The 22,402-nt window shown below is 48.8% G+C and overlaps 1 protein-coding gene across 5 annotated transcripts in view; it reads right to left on the bottom strand.

Annotated features, from left to right (window-relative positions):
- Positions 1-22,402, bottom strand: part of FAR1 (fatty acyl-CoA reductase 1) — a 528,293-nt gene that overhangs the window by 253,765 nt on the left and 252,126 nt on the right. The window lies entirely within an intron of this gene.

Raw genomic sequence — 22,402 nt, 5'->3', positions numbered from 1 at the left:
GCTCGGCGCCCCGATCCGTTGCGGTGAGCTCGGCACCGAAGTCTCGTTTGGCGCGTTCGGAGCCGATGACCTTTGCCGGCGTCGAAGGAGTGGAGGGCTTCGAGCCGATCGCAACCATTTTCACTTTCGGTTTCGATGGAACTGGTGCGATGGACGGTTTCGGTTTTGCTGAAGGGAAGCCAGTCGTCTTCGATAATAATGGCTCCTGTGAAATGTTCGAGGCCGGGCCTGGAGGCGGGGCCGAAGAACCGTGAGATTGGTCTTGGGTAAGGCCCGTAGGCGATCCCTCGACCTGAGCCTTATGACGACTAAGTTTTTCGGCCTCCGTATCGACGGGTTGGCCTAGCTCTTCGCTGGAGCTATCTTCCTCGGCCCCAAGGGCCTCATCGTAGTCTCCTACCTCTTCAACGACTTCTTCTCCCTGAAAGATTACCTCATCGTCATCTTCCGATTGTGAGTCGTGTTTGGAAGCGGGGCTGGAGTCTACGTCTTCCACGCTCTCGGCGTCTTCATCCTCGGTGCTAAAGATGTTGGCCGGGGCAGGCGCCGATTGCTGCGCCTCCAATCTCGCTGCCCGTCGATTCCGGAGAGTCTTCTTCGATCGGAACCGGGCGCAGGCCATACATTTCGACTCATCGTGATCCGGTGAGAGACATTTGTTGCATACCGGGTGGACGTCGATGTGTGGGTATTTCGCGTGGCATAAAGGACATCTCTTGAAGGGAGTCCTCGATTCCATCGTCGATCGAAGTTCGATGTTCGGACCAAGCGGATCCGAAAAGCTTGAAGAAGGTGCTAAAGCACTAACGAAACTGGTCGATACCGAACGGGAACAGTACCGACGAGAACTAAAGGCCTTTTGGCCTTAAACTAAATTTTCCTAGCTTGAGCTAAGATAAGCACATCCGAACCCAATGGCGGAAAAAAACAATCTAAGGATGGAGAGGATGCCCATGCGCACTGTAGTCCAGGGGAGGAGCCACCTATCTCGTGATACTTCGAAGACTCTTCCAGGACAAAAATGTGCAATCATCCGGACCCAACACTAGGCGGCGATCTATGCACAGATATGAATTCAGCAGCCCACATGCCTCGAACACATCAATATATGGAACTGGGCTACCCACCAGCCATTTTATAACAATCCAGTGAACAGGACCTTCCGGGGGGGAGGGGATGGGGATGGGGATGGCAGGGAGGGCGCGGTAATTCCTTCTTGAGAAAATGTCAAATAAGGTTGCCCGCTGCACTAAGATTCTACCTATAAAAGTAAATGTTGACAAAACAAGATAGATAAGTCTTGGGCTGGTGATTGGCCCGCCTCCACTGAAGAAATATCAAAATGTATTGGGCGAAAGGCACTCTGCAAGTTGGCAGGATTGGCAAGTTGTAGCTCATTAAGCAGCATAGCAGTGTGGACGAGGGAACCTTGAGGGAAATTGTTCGACTAATGTTTTATGTTCAGACTATCAAAGCATCCTATCGACAGGAAGGGATGGCAGTTGGAGGAGGTCATACTCCAGATTCAGGTTATGGAAGGTGGAGCAATATTGTCGAGGGCGAGCAGAGGCCCAACACAAACACTTTACACTACGGAATGAATCACATGCAAACTAAAAAATTGCACGTATGGTCATGGAACGTAAATGGACTGGGCCACAAGACCAAGCGGACTCTGGTCCTGCAACACATTCGGTGGTGGACCCCCGGATGTTGTGTTGCTCCAGGAGACACACCTTAGCGGCAGCAGATTGGTTCAGATATACCTTACTAGCCCATGCAGCCTTCACAACAGACTCACAAGGGGTAGGCATACTCCTCCCAAAAAAATCAATCCCCTACACAATACACTGTACTTAGACTGATCCACAGGGAATATTCGTGGCTGTGACCTACGCCCAAGACCATGCGGGAACTCTGCCGGATCTGGGCACCACCCTTCTGGCCCTGCCAGCTGGTACACGAATACTGGGGGGAGATGAAAACGATGTAATGGAAGCGTCCCTAGATAAGTTAAGCGGTGTAGTGAAGGTAGCAATTTAGATACATACATTGCTATGTAAGCATAAGCGCGTTAGCTTTTAGAAAGCCATCTTGCCACTTTTGCTGCTTTTGCACATGACACTGCAGAGACATTATTTGTGAACTGCTTGATTGCCTTTTCTTCACATGAGAACTGTCTGTTGTTCACCTCCATAGACGTGCGCTGCGACCTTGGTCTGAACATAATGTGTAAAACACTCTGAGCTGCTAGACAATGTATGTTTTTGAATCCAGGTTGATCGGCCCACTCTCTAGTCATAATATGCACACAGCTGCAAATAACTGAATGTCGAGAGCCTTTAATATTACAGTGTGCATGCGGTTGAAACACATTCTGGAGAAGAACATTTCCAGGCGCAGAGCAAAGCTGATCCTGTGATGTGATCCACATAAAGCTGATCTTTACGGTATGGGGTTCCCCATTCAAGCCTAGAGACCTTCTACTAGTCTAATAATATTAGTTTACTAGTGAAAGGAAGGTGGCTGTATTCCACTGTCATTTATACTATGATTTCTCCTTTCATTTTCTATGGTATTGTAACAATGGTGATGGTTTTAATTATAATCATTTGTCTGCTTATGTTAGCCAAAGTGCTGCATCTTAGGACACGTAGTTTATAAAATAAACCTTTTAAACTTTACCATGTCTCTGATTACTTTGTTGTGGATTGATATATGAATAATAGCGAACAGGTATTTCTGATTCCCACCATTCCTGAGAATACTCGAAGTCGCTTGCTGGTCGGATAGGGGTTCTGGGTACGGAGGTGAGTTTTTGGGTACACCACAATTCACTGAGGTCCTGGTTTCCAGCGCATAGTTCTGTGCATGAGCAGAATCCCTGCAACATGGCGCACCTAACGTTTGGTCTTTTGATTTGAAACGCCTTAGTAGTGCTTATATTAGTCCAAACACCCTCACTCTTGTTTCTGGATAACAGGAGTGACGGATTTCACCTACCTGTTAGTAACCGAATAGGTTCATACAAGCTTGTAAATTAAAAAGGTTTTATATTTCTGAACCCTAGTGCTACTGTAAAATCCATTGTTCCTCTGTGTCCTTATGGTGGTCGAAATTGCAGCACATAGTCGTACGCCTTTGCGGCGATTTGACGCAGTATGGGGTACCGGACAATGGGATGGCCGTAATGTTTGTGGTGAGTGCGGACGCGTCACACCCTTTCGAGTTATTTTACTCTTGGGTGACGCTGCCAGCAGTGAATGCGGATGATAATACGTTTCACTCGTATACTCACACACGGGTTCCAGCAAATTATACGCCATACAGGACGCTGGAGATTCCACTTTCAGCCTGGCAGCATAGCATTTGGTTTAATGGCGCCCTTCCCCATGCGGTTGCAACGGCTAGACTCGGCCCTTTGTCGATTCCAGGGGCCACATGGCCGGATTTACGCCTCACCCCCGCTATTTGACTACTGCGGTGGATGAATTGCGTACACTCCATACAGCCCTCATTACAGTATATAGGGCTTTGGTGCTATACGTTACGCGCAATGTGCAGGTGGGGGCACCTGCTGTTGAGGGTCTACCAGCTGGTCATCCTGCGGTTATTAGCCCAGTCATAGTTAATTCGGTGATGGGCAAGCGACCCCAGAATAAGGACGATTTGCCTTATCGGCTTGCCGAGAAATTTGACCAACTGGAAGCAGTGTTTCCACACTCTACGACAGTGGAGAAACACAGAATCCTCACCATAAGTTTGCCGAAAGACTTGGTCCCAGAAGTGTCCGATTGTGACACCTGGGGTAAGGTTTTTGCCGCGGTCTACTCGAAGTGCTTTGGCACTACGTCCATGGCCGTGCTCCCCTCCGTTATTAACCGGTTAGAGATAATTACGGTCCGGAGGCGGCGGTTGAGTTGGGAATGCAACTTGTCGGAGTGTTCGACGTAATTGCCTCTCTTGTCCTTGGTAACCTCAAGGGAGATGCGGTACAATTCCAAGTGGCTAATGGCTTAGCCCACGTCGATGAACTCGATAAGCCATATATAGTATAGAACAATTGGCTGCAGTGGTTTAGGGGTTAAACCAACTATAGTCATTTCTGACCTGATACAACAAACTAAGGTGAGCTCGTCTGTTAAAGACGATCGTCCAAATTTTCCAAAGCAACATTAGCGACAAAAGAAACAGGGAAAGCCACAGCAGAAGCAGGGGTCTCAGCCTGCGTCTCCCACACAGCCAACTAGTGAGCACACATACGATTTGCGCGATCGCACTTGTATTAAGTCACCTGATAGATTTCAGGTTACTGAACGTTCTCCTCGTTCTTCACAGGAAACATTGGCCTCGCAGTCTGTCGGGGTGACCAGCAAGGTCGTGAGCAACCCCGTCAGGCTGAAGGTAGAGTCAAGCAAGACTAATTTGCATGTCAACGTCCCCCGTTTCAAAAGAAGAAGGTTGCTGCGCTAACAGCGAGCTATGCCACAGATAGTACGGACGCAGCTTCGGAACCTGACATGGGCGATAACGCTGCTCGACAGCGCAACGGAGGTTACAGTAGTGCGGCAAGCACTCCGTCCATATCTGGACGCGACAGCAACTGACACGTTCATTACTGTAGAAACTACGGCTACTAAAGTGGCTCCCCCTGACTGACTATGATATAGTCCTCTTAATCGAAGGTGACATACAACGCACAATACAAGGGATTTTTTGGGATAATCTGACCTCTTCCTATGACATTCTCTTGGCGGAGGCGGACTGGCCCCCGACTTTCATTTTAGATGCTCCTAGAGGGGAGGAGGTTATCCTCCCGTCCTTTGCGCATACTGTGCCAAAGGAGCATGCTGAAAGGTTTGCCGCGGAGTGGGCTCAGGTGCTTGCACCGACTTTGTATCGTACTCAGGTAGGCTGGGATAAATTGTCACCCAGCCATGAGATTCCCTTAGGGTCTTTGCCTCAACCACAACCCCAATATCCCATGCGCCGCGAAGCTAGATCTCACGTCGCGGAAATGCTTGATCAATTGGAATATCAGGGTGTTATTGAAACATGTGTGTCACCAATGAATAATCCTTTATTCACTGTAACAAAGCCTGATGGGTCGTACCGCCTAGTTTTGGATTACCGGCACCTAAACTCTCATTGCTGGACGTGCGCGGTACAGAATACCCACAGTTCTGCCCTAGTTGATAGTCTTGTGGGTAAAAGGTTTAAAACCACACTTGACATATCAAATGGCTTTTACAGCCATAACCGGTCCTCTATTAGTAGTCAGGGGACAGCATTTACATCGGGCGGCAAGCAAAAACAATTTAAAAGATTGGCCATGGGCTATAAAAATAGCCCTGGTGTCTTAGCCGCACGTGTAGTTACTCTGTTAGAGAGCATTGACCCGGATGCGTACTCGTATGTTGATATCTATCTCATGGACGACGAGTTGTGACCGCATCTGTGTCGCGTTGATCGCATTATTGTTATGTTTGCAGACTTCGGTTACAAATTCAACTTTGCGAAGTCTCACATTGCAGAGTATACAGTGTTGTTTTTGGGCTACGAGCTCAACAATGAGGGTCGAGGTTTAGCTCCTCACTTTCTGGAAAAGTGCGCATGCTTACGTGCTCCGACAACACAGAAAAAAATTACAATCGTTACTAGGCTTCCTAAATTTCGGTTGTACGTACATTCCCGATTATGCCCAGCGTATCAAGTCGCTATATGCCTTGGTACAACCTACTTTTTACAAATCGAGCTGGCTGCCAGAGCATTGAGCTATTTTGCAATCATTACATGCTGATGTTCTTGCTTCGAAATACTGACGCGTGATAACCACACAAACCTGGTAATAAGAATTGTGCCAGGCGCAGTGGGTTTCACATACTTAACGTTCAATGAGGGCAATACAGTCCCCATTGCATACAAATCACACCTGTACACTTCGGCTGAACTGCGCTTTTCCTCAGTCGAAAAAGTTGACTGCTGTGCAGATGGCGATTCTTAAAGAACGAGCACTGTCGCAAGGAAAACACATGTTGGTGGTCACACCGTATCCTGCCCTAGAGGCGGTTACGAAAGCCAGTGTACCCAATTCAAAAGCTTTACATCCACGTTGGATACAATGGGCCACTTCTCTGACATCGCCAGATGTCACTTACATCTTTGATGCCTCATTGCAGACGCAGGAGTACTTGCAATATGAATTCGTTCATCCGGCTCCTCTGTCTTTGCGCCCGCTCGAAGATTACCATTGTGTCATTTATACTGACAGTTCGGCGCAACCGGCGACGGAATCGAAGCACGCCTATTCAGCAGCTTGCGCAATTGTGGCAGGTACTTTCGTAAATGGTGAATTCCAATCTGATGTCGTGCATACGAAGTCATTGGGTGATTGTACCGCACAATTGGCGGAGCTACGTGCTCTGGTGCTTGCACTGGAGTTTGCTGATCCTCGAGTCACTACTCTTATAGTAAGTGACTCGTTTTACTGTGTTCAGTCATTTAACGACAATCTTTTCTTTTGGTCTCAAAATGAATATCGTAATTCCAAAGGTAGCACAATTAAGCATGAACTACAAAAAGAGGGACAGAAGGGGCTATTTCCGCTCACAAGGGAGCGGGAGGTCCAGCAAGAAGGGATGCCCCAGGGATCCACATTACCAAAGAAGGGTATTCCTGCTGTTCCTCAATATATGAAAGAAGAGGAAGAAGAAGAGTCAAATGAGAGGCTGGAACCAACTACATCCAATATATGTTTAGAGTTGGTAATCCATTTGTTGGAGAATAATGCCCTCACACACCCTTTCAGGTGTCATGCTTCATCATATGGGCTGCTCCTCGTCGGGCCGGTGGTGCAATGCCTAACGGGCTCCCTTAATAAGGGGCACTTTATCGGAGATCTTCAATCCAACTGCCGTATGGTGAAGTGCGGGTGTGGGGGCCTGGGAGTTGTAGATGTGACTAAGTGATTTAAAACAGGGTTGAGAGTGCCAGCTGGGAATTAATTTTATTCTGGGGGCCTCCTTCCCTGATTAAAAACGTGAAGGTGTAGCACTCAGAGTATAATGTCTCATGTGGGAGTGGCTTATGTTATAATGGTCAACATGTTTCTCGCTTAGAGTTATTACACTCGCGATTCTTCAGGACGTATGAAAAAACTATCTACAAATGGATAAAATGTAATACTACTAGTATTCTCAATTGAATGGTGTGTAACGAGTAAGTATCTCCTAATAAAATACATGTTGGTGTCTGGTATTACCTGTAGAAGGAAAAAGGTAGGTGATGCCAGTTAAAAGGAGTACAATAACCAGGATAATTCAAAAACAGCCATAGACGTGACTCTTCAATCGTTCTTTAACTCAAATGGTGGTGGCTTCTAATGCTATGCAACGCATCAGAACACATTCGTTGGTGGTGAATTCCCACGGTGTACTAAAGTGACTATTCACCTGTGTGGAATTCATTAAAATGCAGCAAGAAATAAACTCATAGGACTCACCCTATTTAGTATCAATCCAGACCACAACAGTACTCGGTGGGTGCAACATGAGCAATAATTCCTCATAAAGTAGGACTGTACATGGGACCAAGTAATGGAGTGGGTAAAACATAAATGAGACATGATTGTAATAAAAAGAAGCATCAAACATGTTAGCACAAATTCACAGCAAGTAAATAGCTGTAAACGTAAATCTCATATGAAAATGCGATGTTAAACTAGTCAAAAATGCCAATGTAAATTAGAAGCAGTTACTCAATAGAAACAGATGTATATCTATGGAAAATGGTGGAGTGTGCAAAGATCAGCTGGTTATCATACAAGATTGACGCCTGTGCGATTGCAAAAGGCGTTTGATAAATGGTTAACTGTGACGGAGGGAAGATTAAAAATAAATCCCTCATGTGAACAAGGAGCACAGAGCATTGACGGTAAAACCGTGTGGGGCATGGCGTGTAGAGTGTCCCCAAATGCAAAGACCAACTGAGGTGTAGGACTGAAGGAGTGTAAGGCCGGTGGCCAGTAGGTGTAAACCAGTGTATGGTAAGAATGGCCTCCAAGCCCGTGAAACCAGGCGGAAAGTTCAAGGGGGCTCGCACTCGTGTCAGCATATGTATTAATAAGTGATGAACTAATCTGCCTGTCGGTGAATGAAAGGGAGCTCGAAACTGACTAGTAAGTGAGCTCGTGTAACGTACAGCGATTTAATGAAGACGAGGGCTGCTCGGCTAATGCATAAGAGCGCTGCTGGTCCGCTAGCTATATAGGGTACATTCAGGGTTTAAAAATGTTTTAAAACAACGAAATCACGCGCTAACAAGAATGCTTCAGGGAGAGCGCGGGAATACTCACGTTTTCCGTAGCTCATGTCATCCAATTAGACCTACCCTCACCACAGAGTCCGGAAGGTGACTCGCTCGACAACGGGGGAGGACTTAAGTTTAGAGACGTTTGTCATGTGACCTCGGATGGGGTCGGTACATGCGCATGCGTGCGTTGTGGATGGAAATGGCAGACATCATGGATAGGGAAAGAGAGTTGACCGATAAGTCAGTGGTGTTTGTTACTGTGGCGGCCATCTTAGAGAGGGGCTGATGCGTGACTATTTTGGTTGAGAAACAATAATAATCCTGTCAGGAATATAAGCCCAGTATAAGATAACTCGTATATGGAAGAAGTTCTCATAATCATCAGAGTCCCACAAGGGGAGGGCAATGTGATTAGTGCACAAGGGTGTGGGACAGAATGCTAGTCCAAAGTAAGTATGGTAATAGGACTGCTATGTCGTATGGCATAAGGGGCAAGGAATGACATGTAGAGTGGTTCAGTTTTTAATTTTTAATTGAGCCCCAGGGGATATCATCGTTCAGACCACCAACGTCAAAAGACAGGCGGTGTATCCATCTCTGTTCTCTCGCGAACAGACTTGATTTAGTAAGATGTGGGTTGGCTTCTAAAATCAGCCATTTGACTGAGTCTGGTGAATGTTCCCTCAAGGAAGTGCACGCATAATTTGGTATTATTCTTGTGGCAGCGAAAACTGCTGCGGTGTTCAGAAATGCGCAATTTGATAGGGCGAGTCGTCATCCCCACGTAATAGAGATCACAGGGACAAATCAAAAGATAGATACAATTGGATGTGTTGCAATTTGTATGGGACCTTAATTCCCAAACGAAGGTGGTATTAAGTGTGACAGTCTTGTGTATAGATGTGAAAGTGCATGCACTACATGTCCCACAATTAAGCATAAAATGCTTTGGGTTCGAGTGGCAGAACTTAAAGAACATCTGCCTCTCGTGAATGTAATTCACACTCTTGGGCACCAGCGAGTTGGTGTCCACGCTGTCGGAAACAGCAGTGGCGACATATTTAGTAGCAGCAGTTACAAGACCCAAAAGTAAGATCAATGATGATATCTTGGCGGCTATTGCTGCTACAGAGAAGGGAGGTAGTTTCCCGAGAGGGTTCCCTTCTCGTTACCATTATCACTTAAGTCCTGATAACGTCCCATTAGTGAGAATTAATGACGTTGGTGACAGATTGATTCCCAAAGCGGACTGAAGACCATCTGATATCAGCAGCTCACGAGGGTATGGCGTCTGCCCATGCCGGCGTTGCAGCAACTGTTTCTCTGTTACAACAACGTTACTGGTGGCGCGGGTTATATAAACAAGCTCGCACTTATGTTCTTGATTGTGACATTTGCCAGCAGATTAAACCTTCAACTGCTGCACGTCCACCACAAACTAAGTTGTACATATCCAATAAACCACTTGGGTGTGTTTATCTGGATAACTGCGGTCCTTTCTCCTCTGATACTGCGTAAAAGTATATCTTCGTTGCAGTGGATTCGTGCACACGTTTTCTGTGAGGATGGCCATAAAGGAGTGCTGATGCCCGTACTGTCATCAGGGATTTGCGTGTCTTTGTGGGAAGTTTTGCATGTGGTACCTTTCATTCTAATCAGGGCCCTGCGTTCGCCTCTAAGGCGTACAAAGAAGCCATGAAAAATGTGGGGGTCTAAGTCAAATTTTAGTCTCCATACCGACATGAGGGTAATAGTGTAGTGGAGCGGATGAACCGTGACTTAAAGCAATCCTTGACAGCTAGGGTTTTAGGCACTGGTCGGAACTGGCTAGCCCATTTGTAGAACGTCCAACGTGCACTTAATAATCTCCCTAGAAGGTCTCTGGGTGGGTGGACCCCATACATGATGCTCCTTGGCATAACATTTTTTGTCCCGGACCTGGAGGGTCTAGACATGGCGGCGTCTGCCGCACCCTTTGACGTAGATTATCACTGTGCTGTGTTACAGATTCTACAAGAGGCTAGAGATAGTCTCGCGAAGGAACACATGCCCTCCACATCTGATGCTGCACTTCAGATTCCGGTAGTCGGCTGGCTACCTCGAGTTGGTGACCTGGTCCGTGAGAAGGTGGAGAACAAGGAGTTCGGCCCCTCTTATCGTGCCCCGGTTCCAGTGCTTGGCGTGCAGGGTACAAGCACAGTCATTTTACCTCCATTTCCTGGTCGCAAGGATAACAGGTACATCTCCATTGACAATGTCAAACTACAGTGAGTGGACGATTCTTCTTAGTAGGACTCCAGCGGTTTCTTGCCCTGCGATGCTGAGAAATTCTGTTTTGGCTCCGGCTCCTAACACCATGCCTGATGTGGTCATCGAGATGCATACAGTTACTGATCCTTTATTGCTACCACCGGCTGGTGGTCTACCTGAAGATATTGAGAATGCTTATCCTGCAGATATGACATTACCCGTTTTACAATCAACCGCAGTTATACAGTCACATTTCTCCTTTGATACTAACTAGGACTTCCAGAACCCCATCAAAAGTTTCTATTTTTGCTGTTTGTTTTAAAAGACATTTATTGATTCCCCCGTGGACTTACATTTGGCTGATGCTCATATGTATTTTTTTTATTTATGTCCATCGGATTTGTGGTGGTATTTTTTCGTCTTGTGAACAGACACTACCTAAAAGAAAGATCTACAATTAGATTAATTGATGGAACTTTGACCCCCCACTCCTCATCACACATCATGAAAAGAGACCAGACTTTTGGGAACATTACTGCCTGGCCTGTGTTAGATGGGATTGCGTGGGATGCTGTTAAATTTCAGATTCATGGTCCGACTGAGGTTATCAATGTACCAAATGTATTTCGTTTTTCTATGGGAGATATGGTCAAACAAAACATCCGCTCTGATGATTGGGACGTTAAGGCCATAGAAGCACTGTTTTCTGATTTGAAATATTATGCCGCTTTTGATGCGGAAGATTTGTATTTAGACACTGCTAATTACCGAGAGTTGTTTTGCTATCAGCATTATGGCAATCATTTCTTACATAAAGCCAATACGTATCGTAATTTTGTGAATTATACACAATGGGAACATTGTCCAACGCCAATGTTAGGCAGCTCAAGCACATTGTTGAACAAATTTGCCTATTTTACTGATTTCAGTGTTTCAAAACCTGCCGCCTTTTATTTTAAAATGGCAGCAGAGTCTGCCTCGAAGGTTAGGCTGACACACTAAATTATTATATTCCAAATCCTTTATGGATGATTTAGCGGGCAGGGGTTATGATCTGTGGAAAGATACTATTGATCTTAAATCTGTCTGGGTTCTAAACCATGGCAGGTACAAGGAACAGAAGCTTTGCATCATGCCTGCCTCATCCCAAACCACATGTTTTTGAATTCGACTATTTTCAAGACCACCTGCTTTGGATTGGCTACTACTAAAAAACTGAATTCCCCGTCTATTCCAGATCTGGGTGCTTACCCAAATTGGGCTAATCATACACATCTGTCCCTTGATGCGTTGCAGTCGTACATTACTAATTCATCCTTCAATATTTCTAAGTTCCACTCTGAAGGATGGTTGACTTGGCAGACGAGTTCAGATCCCTGTCAACATCGTTTTTTGGGTCTGACGCCTGGGTATACGCAGAATCGTGTAGACCCCAGCTTTGAATCTTCTCATTCGGTTACTACCTACTCCGTTGGGAAGTTATGCCAGTCTTGGCTGCAACACTCCACCTTGGCATCTGTTAAAGTTCATTTATCTAAATTACATGACAAAATAGATTTGAATGATTTTGTTAAGAGTCCTGTGGGTGGCAGGTCCAGGAGATGGATGTATGCTATTTATAACGAGGTTTGGAAGTTGTCACAAATTGAAGCTGCTTCCAGATTGAGGGCTATTGATCAAGCCAACATAGAAAAAGTGCTAGCGGTTATAGATAATAGCATTAACACCCTTTCTTACAGAATTTACACATTAGATAATATTGTTTCATCTGTTGTTGATATCGTGCAGGATGATGTGTCTGTTTTATATCATGGTTAGAATCAATTGCGTTCTATAATGCAGTTTGCGTGGACAATGCAAACGTTAAAGGCTGGGAAAGTCCCCTGGGACTATATGAAAACTTCATCAATATTCCTTCCCTTTAATCTAACTGCGAAACAACAATTCATGTACATTAAAGATGCAACATACTCATTACTGCATATTGAAAAGTTAGAAACTTTGCCTTTCTGAGTGGCCGAATTGAACTCACCTGTGTGGCTTATCCACAGGTTAATCACATTGCCATTTCCATTGTTTAAATTCAGTTCGTGCATGAAACATTATGCCCTAGGCAGATATGAACCATTGGGTTCTGCATTCCTGCATGAAGTATGGTCACTCCCATTTACATACAGGTGTATGAGAGAAGGTAAAGAAGTTTATGTGAAAGGTGAGGAATGTTCTTCCACACCTGATCATTCTGTAGTCTGTAGTCTGTAGGCACATCCAATTGCATGGCGAGTGCAATGTGCAAGCGCCTAATTTAGCATGTGTCCTGAAAGGGATTCCAGTGCCAGCTATTACACCTTCTTTTACGTTGCTAGCTAACGGTAGTTATTTGCTTTTGAATAACTAGGCTTGCTGCGGAATGCTAGTGGGAATTCCCTACATTGTGACTATCACAGATTAGTCTGCTGTAAAAATGTCCTTTTCCCACCCCCCCCATGGGCAGCTGGATGTATCCATCTGGCCTTCCATTCCAACCTTGAAAGCAGAGTTCAACAAGATGAGCAGAATAAGGGCTCTATTGTCTCAAAAAGAAGTCGCTCTGACTTCGTCCCGTGAAACATTTGTCCTTCACGTAGCTAACACCCGTACCGAGGTGTAGGCACTTTTGAATACTGATCTCCCACTTCATTTTGGTGCCCTGATTCAAACTATCTTTAACGCCTCGTCAACAACTGGCTTGGTGCATTCTTTCAAAATTGTGGGCTCTGGCCTCGTGACCTCCTTCCAAACTATTTTTGGTGCGATACCGGCCTTTTTTCATTCTATTTTTTCCAGCGTCTTTGGAGGGCTCCCATTGATGCTCGCCCTCGTGGCTGGCGTGCTGCTGTTGGTCTACGTACTGCGCAATGGCTGCACACTGTCTCGCAACAGCCTGTCCCGGCTGCTCCATCTTTGTAACCGGATGCTTGAATACTATGAAACTTTACCACTGGCAACCCTGAGCATAGCGTATGGATTATCCTTCCGGTCTGCCTACTTTACATGCGTACAACCTGTTTTTCATTGCCTAGATTGTCCTTTCGAATGAGCTCTGGATTTGTGCTCGTCGAACTCGGTGTCTCCTGCCCCGAATTATGATCGACTAATGAGTCCATTAGTGGCTCATGAGTTGGACTGTTCTGGTGTTAGGATTATGGCCTGTGGAGCAGCACATGGAGTCTTTGGTAACTGGGACATCGGAACGGCAGCGTATGAATTCTTGGCACAAAGTTATTTAGAAGAACACGCCAGTTGTCCTCTGAACGTGCTAGAGGCTCCAGTGGTCGAAGAACATGTATGTTCATTTAGTGACCCGACCTCGGGTCACTCCCCACGCCGCATGGCTCCTCCTGGTGCCCGTGTCTGCCTAGGGTTCGACGCTGGTGTGCCCCTGGTACCTGTTTTCGCGCTTCTGTTTTTTGCTCTGCATTTTTCTCCCCCTTCTGGCTGTTATTCTTTTTTCCTCCCCCCCCCTCCTGCTTCCCGCCGCTGCTCCCCGCGACCCCGCCCCCTTTTTTCTTCTGTACCCTGTGCCCTCGCCCATTGGCCGCCCCGCTCCCGCCTTCCAGCTGCTCCTTCCTTCCACTTCGCCTCTTATGGAGGGCGCCGCGCGGGAGCGCAGCGGACGCGCCGCTGGCGCGCCAAAGGCAAGCCTGTCTGCGCCCATCCGCGCCAGGACCGCGCCCAGTGCCAAGACCCCTGGCCCTCGCCAGAGCCAACCCACCCGACGGAGATACGACACCGCCGCCCTCCACACCAACCGACAGCCAGCCTGCTACCAAGCCACCCCGAAACGCACCCATGGAATCTTCACCTGTCACGCCTGAAAGTTCACCTGCCTTCGGACCTGCACCGAGCCCGCCAGAACAGGCGCCAACAACAACCACCTCAAGTGTATCCTGCTCAACACCCGCTCCGTCCACGAGCACGCCGTCGAACTCTGGGACCTCCGACACAACAGCGCCAAACGTCGCCTTCCTCATGTAAACCTGGATGAACGCCTCCTCCTCCCCCGACATAGCCATAGCCATACCGGACGGCTATAAGATCACCCGGAGGGAACGCGTCAACCAAGCCGGAGGTGGCATCGCCATTGTCTACAGAAACACCATCCGCATCACGACCAACACCGACGACATCCTCACCACCGCCGAGCTCCTTCACTTCCAGATACACACCGACCCCAAGACCACCCTCAGAGGGACTCCCATTTACAGACCTCCGGGACCACGCACACAATTCCGCGAAGCCATCGCAGACTTAATCAGCCCGCTCGCCTCCTTCCGACTACATCCTCCTAGGGGACCTCAACTTCCACCTGGAGAACAACAAGGACAACACCACCACCCTGCTAGACAACCTTGCCAACCTCGGACTCCAGCAACCGGTCAACACCCCCACCCACTACGCCAGCCACGCGCTTGACCCCATCTTCTCCTCGAGCAACCACAACTCCTTCAGCCACTCCACCAGACTGCACTGGACCGATCGCAGCTGCATCCACTTCAACTTCAGGAAAACCACGACTCATCTCCGCCCGCAGCAAGCCCCCCGTAGATGCTGGAGCAAGATCACCACCGACCAGCTCACCACCTCCCTGAGCCAAAACCAACCCACCAACACTACGGACCCAAACGAAGCAGCCCGCAACCTCACACAGTGGATCACCAACTGCGCCAACGCCCATGCACCACTGAAGAACCCTCCAAGCAATCCAGACAGCAAGAAAGCCTCATGGTTCACAGACGATCTCAAAGACTCCAAGAAATCCTGCCGTACCCTCGAAAAAGCCTGGCGCCACGACCAGTCAACAGAAAACATGACAGCCCTCAAAAACGCCATCCGCAAACACCACCAGCTGATCCGCACCACCAAAAGGACATCATTCAGAGACCGACTGGACAACAACACCCACAACAGCAAAGAACTCTTCAGCATCGTCAAAGAGCTCTTCAACCCAGCGCCAGCAACGACATCACGCCATCGCAAGAACTCTGCGACTCACTCGCCACGTTCTTCCACCACAAGATCGCCGATATACAGGACAGCTTCGGCGTTCAGACTACATACCCAGCCACCAAACCAACGCCCCGCACCACCACCTTGTGCACCTGGAACCCCGTCAGAACGGAAGACACCACCCTCATGATGAACACCATCCACTCCGGCTCCCCAGCCGACCCCTGCCCACACCACATCTTCAACAAAGCCGACTCTATCATCGCACCCCATCTCCGGGACATCATTAACAACTCCTTCACATCCGCCACATTCCCGGAGAGCTGGAAGCATGCAGAGATCAGCGCCCACCTGAAGAAACCCACCGCGGACCCCACAGACCTCAAGAACTTCCGTCCCATCTCGCTCCTCCCCTTCCCCGCTAAAGTCATCGAGAAAACCGTCAACAAACAGCTGACCACCTTCCTCGAGACGAACGGCTCCCTCGACCCATCGCAGTCCGGATTTCGAGCGAACCACAGCACCGAGACCGCCCTCATCGCAGCCACCGAAGACATCAGGACCCTGCTCGACAACGGTGAAACTGCCGCCCTCATCCTCCTCGACTTGTCGGCCGCATTCGACACCCTGACCACCCACCTCCACCACGCCGGGATCCAAAGGAAGGCCCTGGAATAGATTCCCTCCTTCCTCTCTGACAGAACTCAGAGTCCGTCTCGTGCCCTTCCGCGCAGCGGCCACCAAGATCATCTGCGGCGTACCCCAAGGATCCTCGCTCAGCCCCACCCTCTTCAATGTCTACATGAGCCCCCTTGCAGCCATCGCACGCAAACACAACCTCAACATCATCTCCTACGCCGACGACACCCAACTGATCCTCTCCCTCACCAACGACCCCGCCACCGCCAGAGCCAGCTTCCAGGAAGGAATGAAAGACGTCGCGGAATGGATGAAGCTCAGCCCTCTGAAGCTGAACTCAGACAAAACAGAAGTCCTGATCCTCGGACCATCCCCCACCGCCTCGGACGACTCCTGGTGGCCCCCTGCTATGGGCACCGCCCACGGACCAAGCACGCAACCTGGGTTTCATCCTTGACTCCTACCTCACGATGACCAAGCAAGTCAACGCCGTTACATCTTCCTGCTTCAACACCCTCCGCATGCTCCGAAAGATCTTCCGGTGGATCCCCACTGGAACCAGGAAGACAGTCACCCAGGCCCTCGTCACCAGCCGACTGGACTACGGGAACGCCCTCTACGCTGGGACCACCGCCAAACTACAGCAAAGACTCCAGCGCATTCAGAACGCAGCTGCACGACTCATCCTGGACATTCCCCGACACAGCCACATCTCTGCTCACGAGAGACCTGCACTGGCTCCCCGTCAGCAAGAGGATCACCTTCAGACTCCTCACCCACAAGGATCTCCAGGACGCGGGCCCCGAATACCTCAATACCCGCCTCACGTTCTACACACCTACCCACCAGCTCCGTTCTGCCAGCCTCGCCACCGTCCCACGGATTCGCAGAACCACCACCGGAAGATCATTCTCCTACCTGGCGGCCAAGACGTGGAACTCCCTCCCCACCCCCCTTCGACTGACCCAGGACCATCTCTCCTTCAGGAAGCACCTCAAGACTTGGCTTTTCGAGCAGTAGCGGCACCCCCCTCCCAGCGCCTTGAGACCCTCGTGAGTGAGTAGCGCGTTCTACAAATGTCCTGATTGATTGATTTACCTTGTTAGACTGGATGTCGGACACTTTTGCGACTCGTTCTAATGACTTCCTTTTGGAAGCTGTTGCTACGTACTGTGCTTACACGTTTATGGATTAAATTCATTATCGTCCAGATTCCCTTGCACAATCCACACTTTTTTTTGTGTGTTCCTACATCTGGGCTCATTGAGCTTTTGCATGGTGTATTGACTTCCCATTTTTTCCCCCCTCCATTTTTTTTTTTTTTTTTTTTAACGGTTTTTTCGAACTTTCACTGCTCTTTATTTGGATTTCCAATACATGCACTTGGTTCTGCTCTGTAGAACTTGAACTCTGCGTTCCTTTTTGTATCCCTATTTGTTCGTGGTCCGATCAAGGGGGAAGGTGTAGTGAAGGTAGCGATTTAGATACATACATTGCTATGTTAGCATAAGCGAGTTAGCTTTTAGAAAGCAATCTTGCCACTTTTGCACACGACACTGCAGAGACATATTTGTGAACTGCTTGCTTGCCTTTTCTTCACATGAGAACGGTCTGTTGTTCACCTCCCTAGACGTGCGCTGCGACCTTGGTCTGAACATAATGTGCAAAACACTCTGAGCCGCTAGACAATGTATGTTTTTGAATCCAGGTTGATCGGCCCACTCTCTAGTCATAATATGCACACAGCTGCAAATACCTGAATGTAGAGAGTGAATATGCTACTTACCAGTATGCATCTGTTCTTGGCATGTAGGGCTGCTGACATTCATATCTGTGCATAGATCGCCGCCTAGTGTTGGGTCCGGATGTTTGCACGTTGTTGTCCTGGAAGAGTCTTCGAAGTATCCTTGGATAGGTGACTCCTCCCCTGGACTACAGTGCGCATGGGCATCCTCTCCATCCTCAGATTGTTTTTCGCCATTGTGGCAGTGATGGAGTAGATACAGAAAGTGATGACCATGCTTGCAGTAATTCTGAGAGCTGCAGCTGCGACAGGCGCCGGGGAGGAGGGAGGGCGATATGAATGTCAGCAGCCCTACATGCCAAGAACAGATGCATACTGGTAAGTAGCATATTCAGTTCGAGGCATGTGGGCTGCTGAATTCATATCTGTGCATAGAATACATAGCAGTGCCCTCTATTAGCGGCGGCTACCCGTGCCAGCTGCAGCGGTCTGAAAAAGTGTTTTGAGAACAGCCTGTCCTACAGCTGCCTGCTGTTTTGACTGCACATCTACGCAATAGTGTTTTGTAAATGTGTGTGTAGTGGACCATGTGGCTGCTCTGCATATATCATGCAGGGGAATATTTCCTAGGAAGGCCATGGAAGCCCCCAACTTACGTGTTGAGTGGGCTCGTGGTGGAATAGTTAATGTGCGTTTTGCCTTTTGATAACAGATTTGAATACACTTAACTATCCATCTGGCTATCCCTGCTTTGGAGATGGCGTTACCTTTGTGGTGTGGGGCAAAGGCAACGAACAGTTGTTTTGTCTTCCTGAATGGTTTAGTCCTGTCGATGTAGTACATGAGGGCCCTCCGTACATCTAGTGTATGTAGTGCCCTTTCTGCAACAGTTTGTGGGTTTTGGAAGAAAACGGGCAGTTCAATAGTCTGGTTCATGTGGAACTGTGATATTACCTTGGGCATGAACTTGGGGTTGGTACGTAGTACGACCCTGTTAGCGTGAACCTGAATAAATGGCTCTTGAACGGTTAGTGCCTGGAGTTCACTAACTCTTCTGAGGGAAGTGATCGCTACTAGGAAGGCCACTTTCCAGGTAAGGAATTGAATCTCGCATGAGTGTAGAGGTTCAAAGGGTGGACCCATCAGGCGTGTGAGGACCAAGTTGAGGTTCCACATTGGAGCCGGTGGGTGACTAGGTGGAATGACTCGTTTGAGCCCCTCCAAGAATGCTTTGATGGCAGGCACTCTGAATAGAGAGAGGTGCTGCCTGGTTTGCAGATAGGCTGATATTGCGGTCAAATGGACACGTATAGAGGTGTACGCCAGATTGCATCGATATAGGTGTAAGAGATAACAGATGATGTTTTGGATGGATGCGTCCAGCGGGTTGATGTCATTATTTCCGCAATAAATGACGAACCTTTTCCATTTGGCTGCATAGCAAGCTCTGGTAGTGGGTCTCCTGGCCTCCTTGATGATGTCCATACAGTCAGGTGGCAGTTTGAGATAGCCAAACTCTAGGACTTCAGGAGCCAGATCGCCAGATTCAGCTGTTGCGGATCTGGGTGCTGAACCTCTCCATGGTTCTGCGTCAAATGCGCGGGTTTGATCCGCAGCCTTTGATGCGGCACCACGGAAAGTTCGAGGAAGGTGGTGTACCACGGCTGGCGTGCCCACGTGGGGGCAACTAGGACGAGTGTCAGGGAGTGTTGTCGGAGTTTGCGGGCCACTAGCGGTATCAATGGCGCTGGGGGAAAAGCGTACGCAAATCTGCCGGACCAGTTCATCCATATCGCATTGCCCTGCGACTGCGGATGTGGGAATCTGGCGGCGAAGCTTGGGCATTTTGCGTTTTCGCTTGTCGCGAATAGGTCTATCTCCGGATGACCCCACTGCTGAAAGTACGGTTGGAGTACTGATGGGTGTAACTCCCACTCGTGCATTTGATGGCTGTGTCTGCTGAGCAGATCCGCCATCTGGTTGTCCTTGCCAGGGAGGTGTTCCGCCATGAGGAACATGTTCCTTTGAATGGCCCACTTCCACATGCTCTGAGCCAGATGAGACAACTGTGGAGAGTGTGTGCCTCCCTGTTTCTGTATGTAGTACATTGCGGTCATGTTGTCCGTCCGGATCAACAGGACCTTGTTGCATAGATGTACTTTGAACGCCTTCATGGCTAGGAAGATTGCCATCAATTCCAGAAGGTTGATGTGCAACTTCTTTTGTTGTGTTGTCCATAGTCCTTGCACTGTGTAGTGGAGTACATGAGCTCCCCATCCCTGGAGAGACGCGTCCGCTGTCAGTACTATTTATGGGACAGGCTCTTGGAACGGTCGGCCCTTGCAAAGGTTTTGTGGATTCCACCAATGCAGAGAGTTGTATGCCCGACCGCTCACCAACACTAGGTCCTTTAACTGTCCTTGAGCCTGATTCCACTGACGTGCTAGGCACTCCTGAAGTGGGCGCATATGTAATCTCGCGTGCGGGACTATGAAGATGCAGGAGGCCATCATGCCTATCAACTGCATGAACACTCGCGCTGGAAGTGAGTGATTGGGTTTGAATTTGGAGAGCAGCAGTTGTATGCTGTCGATCCTCACTAAATTTGGCTGAGCTGTGGCCGCCAGAGTGTCTATAGTCGCACCTAGGTACTGTTGTACGTGTGCGGGCTGGAGATGGGACTTTGGATAATTCAGTGAGAATCCCAGACTGTGAAGAAGGTGAATGGTGCGGGACATGTGGCTTGCACATTGCTGGGCTGACTTCGCTTGAACGAGCCAGTCGTCTAGGTAGGGGTAGACGTGTATATGCTGCCTCCGTAGATGTGCTGCCACCGTAGCGAGGCACTTCGTGAAAACCCTGGGCGCTGTTGTCACGCCGAAGGGGAGGACTTTGAACTGATAGTGCTGCCCCTGAACAGTGAACCTGAGGTATTTTTTGTGTGAGGGGTGGATGGGTATGTGAAAGTACGCATCCTTGAGGTCCAGTGTGGCTAGGAAGTCTCCCTGCTTGAGAAGCGGAAGGACTTGCTGTAGAGTGAGCATATGAAAGTGCTCTGAAAGAATGTACTGGTTCAGGGGTCTCAGGTCCAATATAGGTCTGAGCGACCCGTCCTTTTTTGGAATTAAGAAGTAGAGGGAGTACACTCCCGCACCCTGCTCGTGGATGGGTACGACCTCTATAGCGCCTTTTAGAAGCATACTTTGCACTTCTTGCTGTAAGAGCGTTAAGTGCTCTGAGGACATAGGACGGCTTCTTGGTGGTATTGTGGGTGGAGTGGAGGTTAACTCCAGACAGTAACCGTATTTTATAATATCTTTGACCCACCTGTCCGTGGTGATGGAATTCCACGTGGACAGGAACCTTTGTAGCCTTCCCCCGACAGGTGTTATGTGGTCGGGAGGAAGGGAGAGGGCGTCACTGCTTGTTCTTGGGGGAGGACCTGGTGTTGCCGTAGCCGCGTCCTCTGCCCTTTGTGCTGGAGCCACGATATCCACCTCGGGTGTTTTTATCATAGGTGGTCTGTGTATTGCCTTTGTTATATGTTTGTTGTGACCCCTGTCCTCTACCTGCTCCCTTGTTTCCGGGGCGACGAAAGGAGCCGCTCCGAAAGGACTGAGTTTGTAGTGCGCCCATGGACTTTGCAGTGTCCGTATCCTTTTTTATCTTTTCGAGGGTGGTGTCAACCTCTGGCCCGAATAAATAGTCGGGGTTGACGGGCTGGTTCAGTATATTGTTTTGTACCTCAGGCTTGAATCCTGAGATCCGTAGCCAGGCATGTCGTCGCAACATGACGCTTGTGTTTATGGCTCTGGCAGCTGTGTCTGCAACATCTAGTGCGCATTTGATGGAAGCGTTCGTTAGTAGCTGTCCTTCTCTGATGAGCATTTCTGCGCCTTCCTTGAACTGGTCAGGGAGATGTTGGAATATTTGCTCAAGTGTGTCATAGTGCGCTCTATCATAGCGAGCAAGGAGCGCCTGAGTGTTGGCTATGCGCCATATGTTGGCAGCTTGGGCGGCAACTCGCTTGCCAGAGGTTTCTAACACCTTGGACTCTTTGTCCGGGGAAGGAGCGTCACCTGTTGTTTGCGAGTGTGCCCTCTTGCGTGCATTCGCTACGACGATGGAGTCGAGTGGTAATTGTCCTCTGATGTAAGTAGGATCCCCAGGTGCTGATCTGTATTTTTTATCAATCCTGGGGTTTATCACTCGTGCCCTGGTGGGTTCTTTGAAAATGTCCTTGGCTGGTTTGAGGACCCCCTTCAACATTGGCAGAGTCTTTACATGTCTTTCTGAGGATGCAAAGGTGTCCATTAGAAAGTCATCTTCGATGGTATCAGAGTGAAGCTGCACCCCATGGTTATTGGCAGCACGTTCGATAAGAGCATTGAACGCTGCAGTATCCTCCGTAGGAGATGTCTTTGCCCCATAGAGTTGTGGATCCTGTGCATCAAGAGGTGCACTGGGGTC

This window comes from Triturus cristatus, chromosome 3_2, assembly GCF_964204655.1.
Source record: "Triturus cristatus chromosome 3_2, aTriCri1.1, whole genome shotgun sequence".
Classification (NCBI taxonomy): Eukaryota; Metazoa; Chordata; class Amphibia; order Caudata; family Salamandridae; genus Triturus; species Triturus cristatus.
This window is presented reverse-complemented; position numbering and strand designations above follow the sequence as displayed.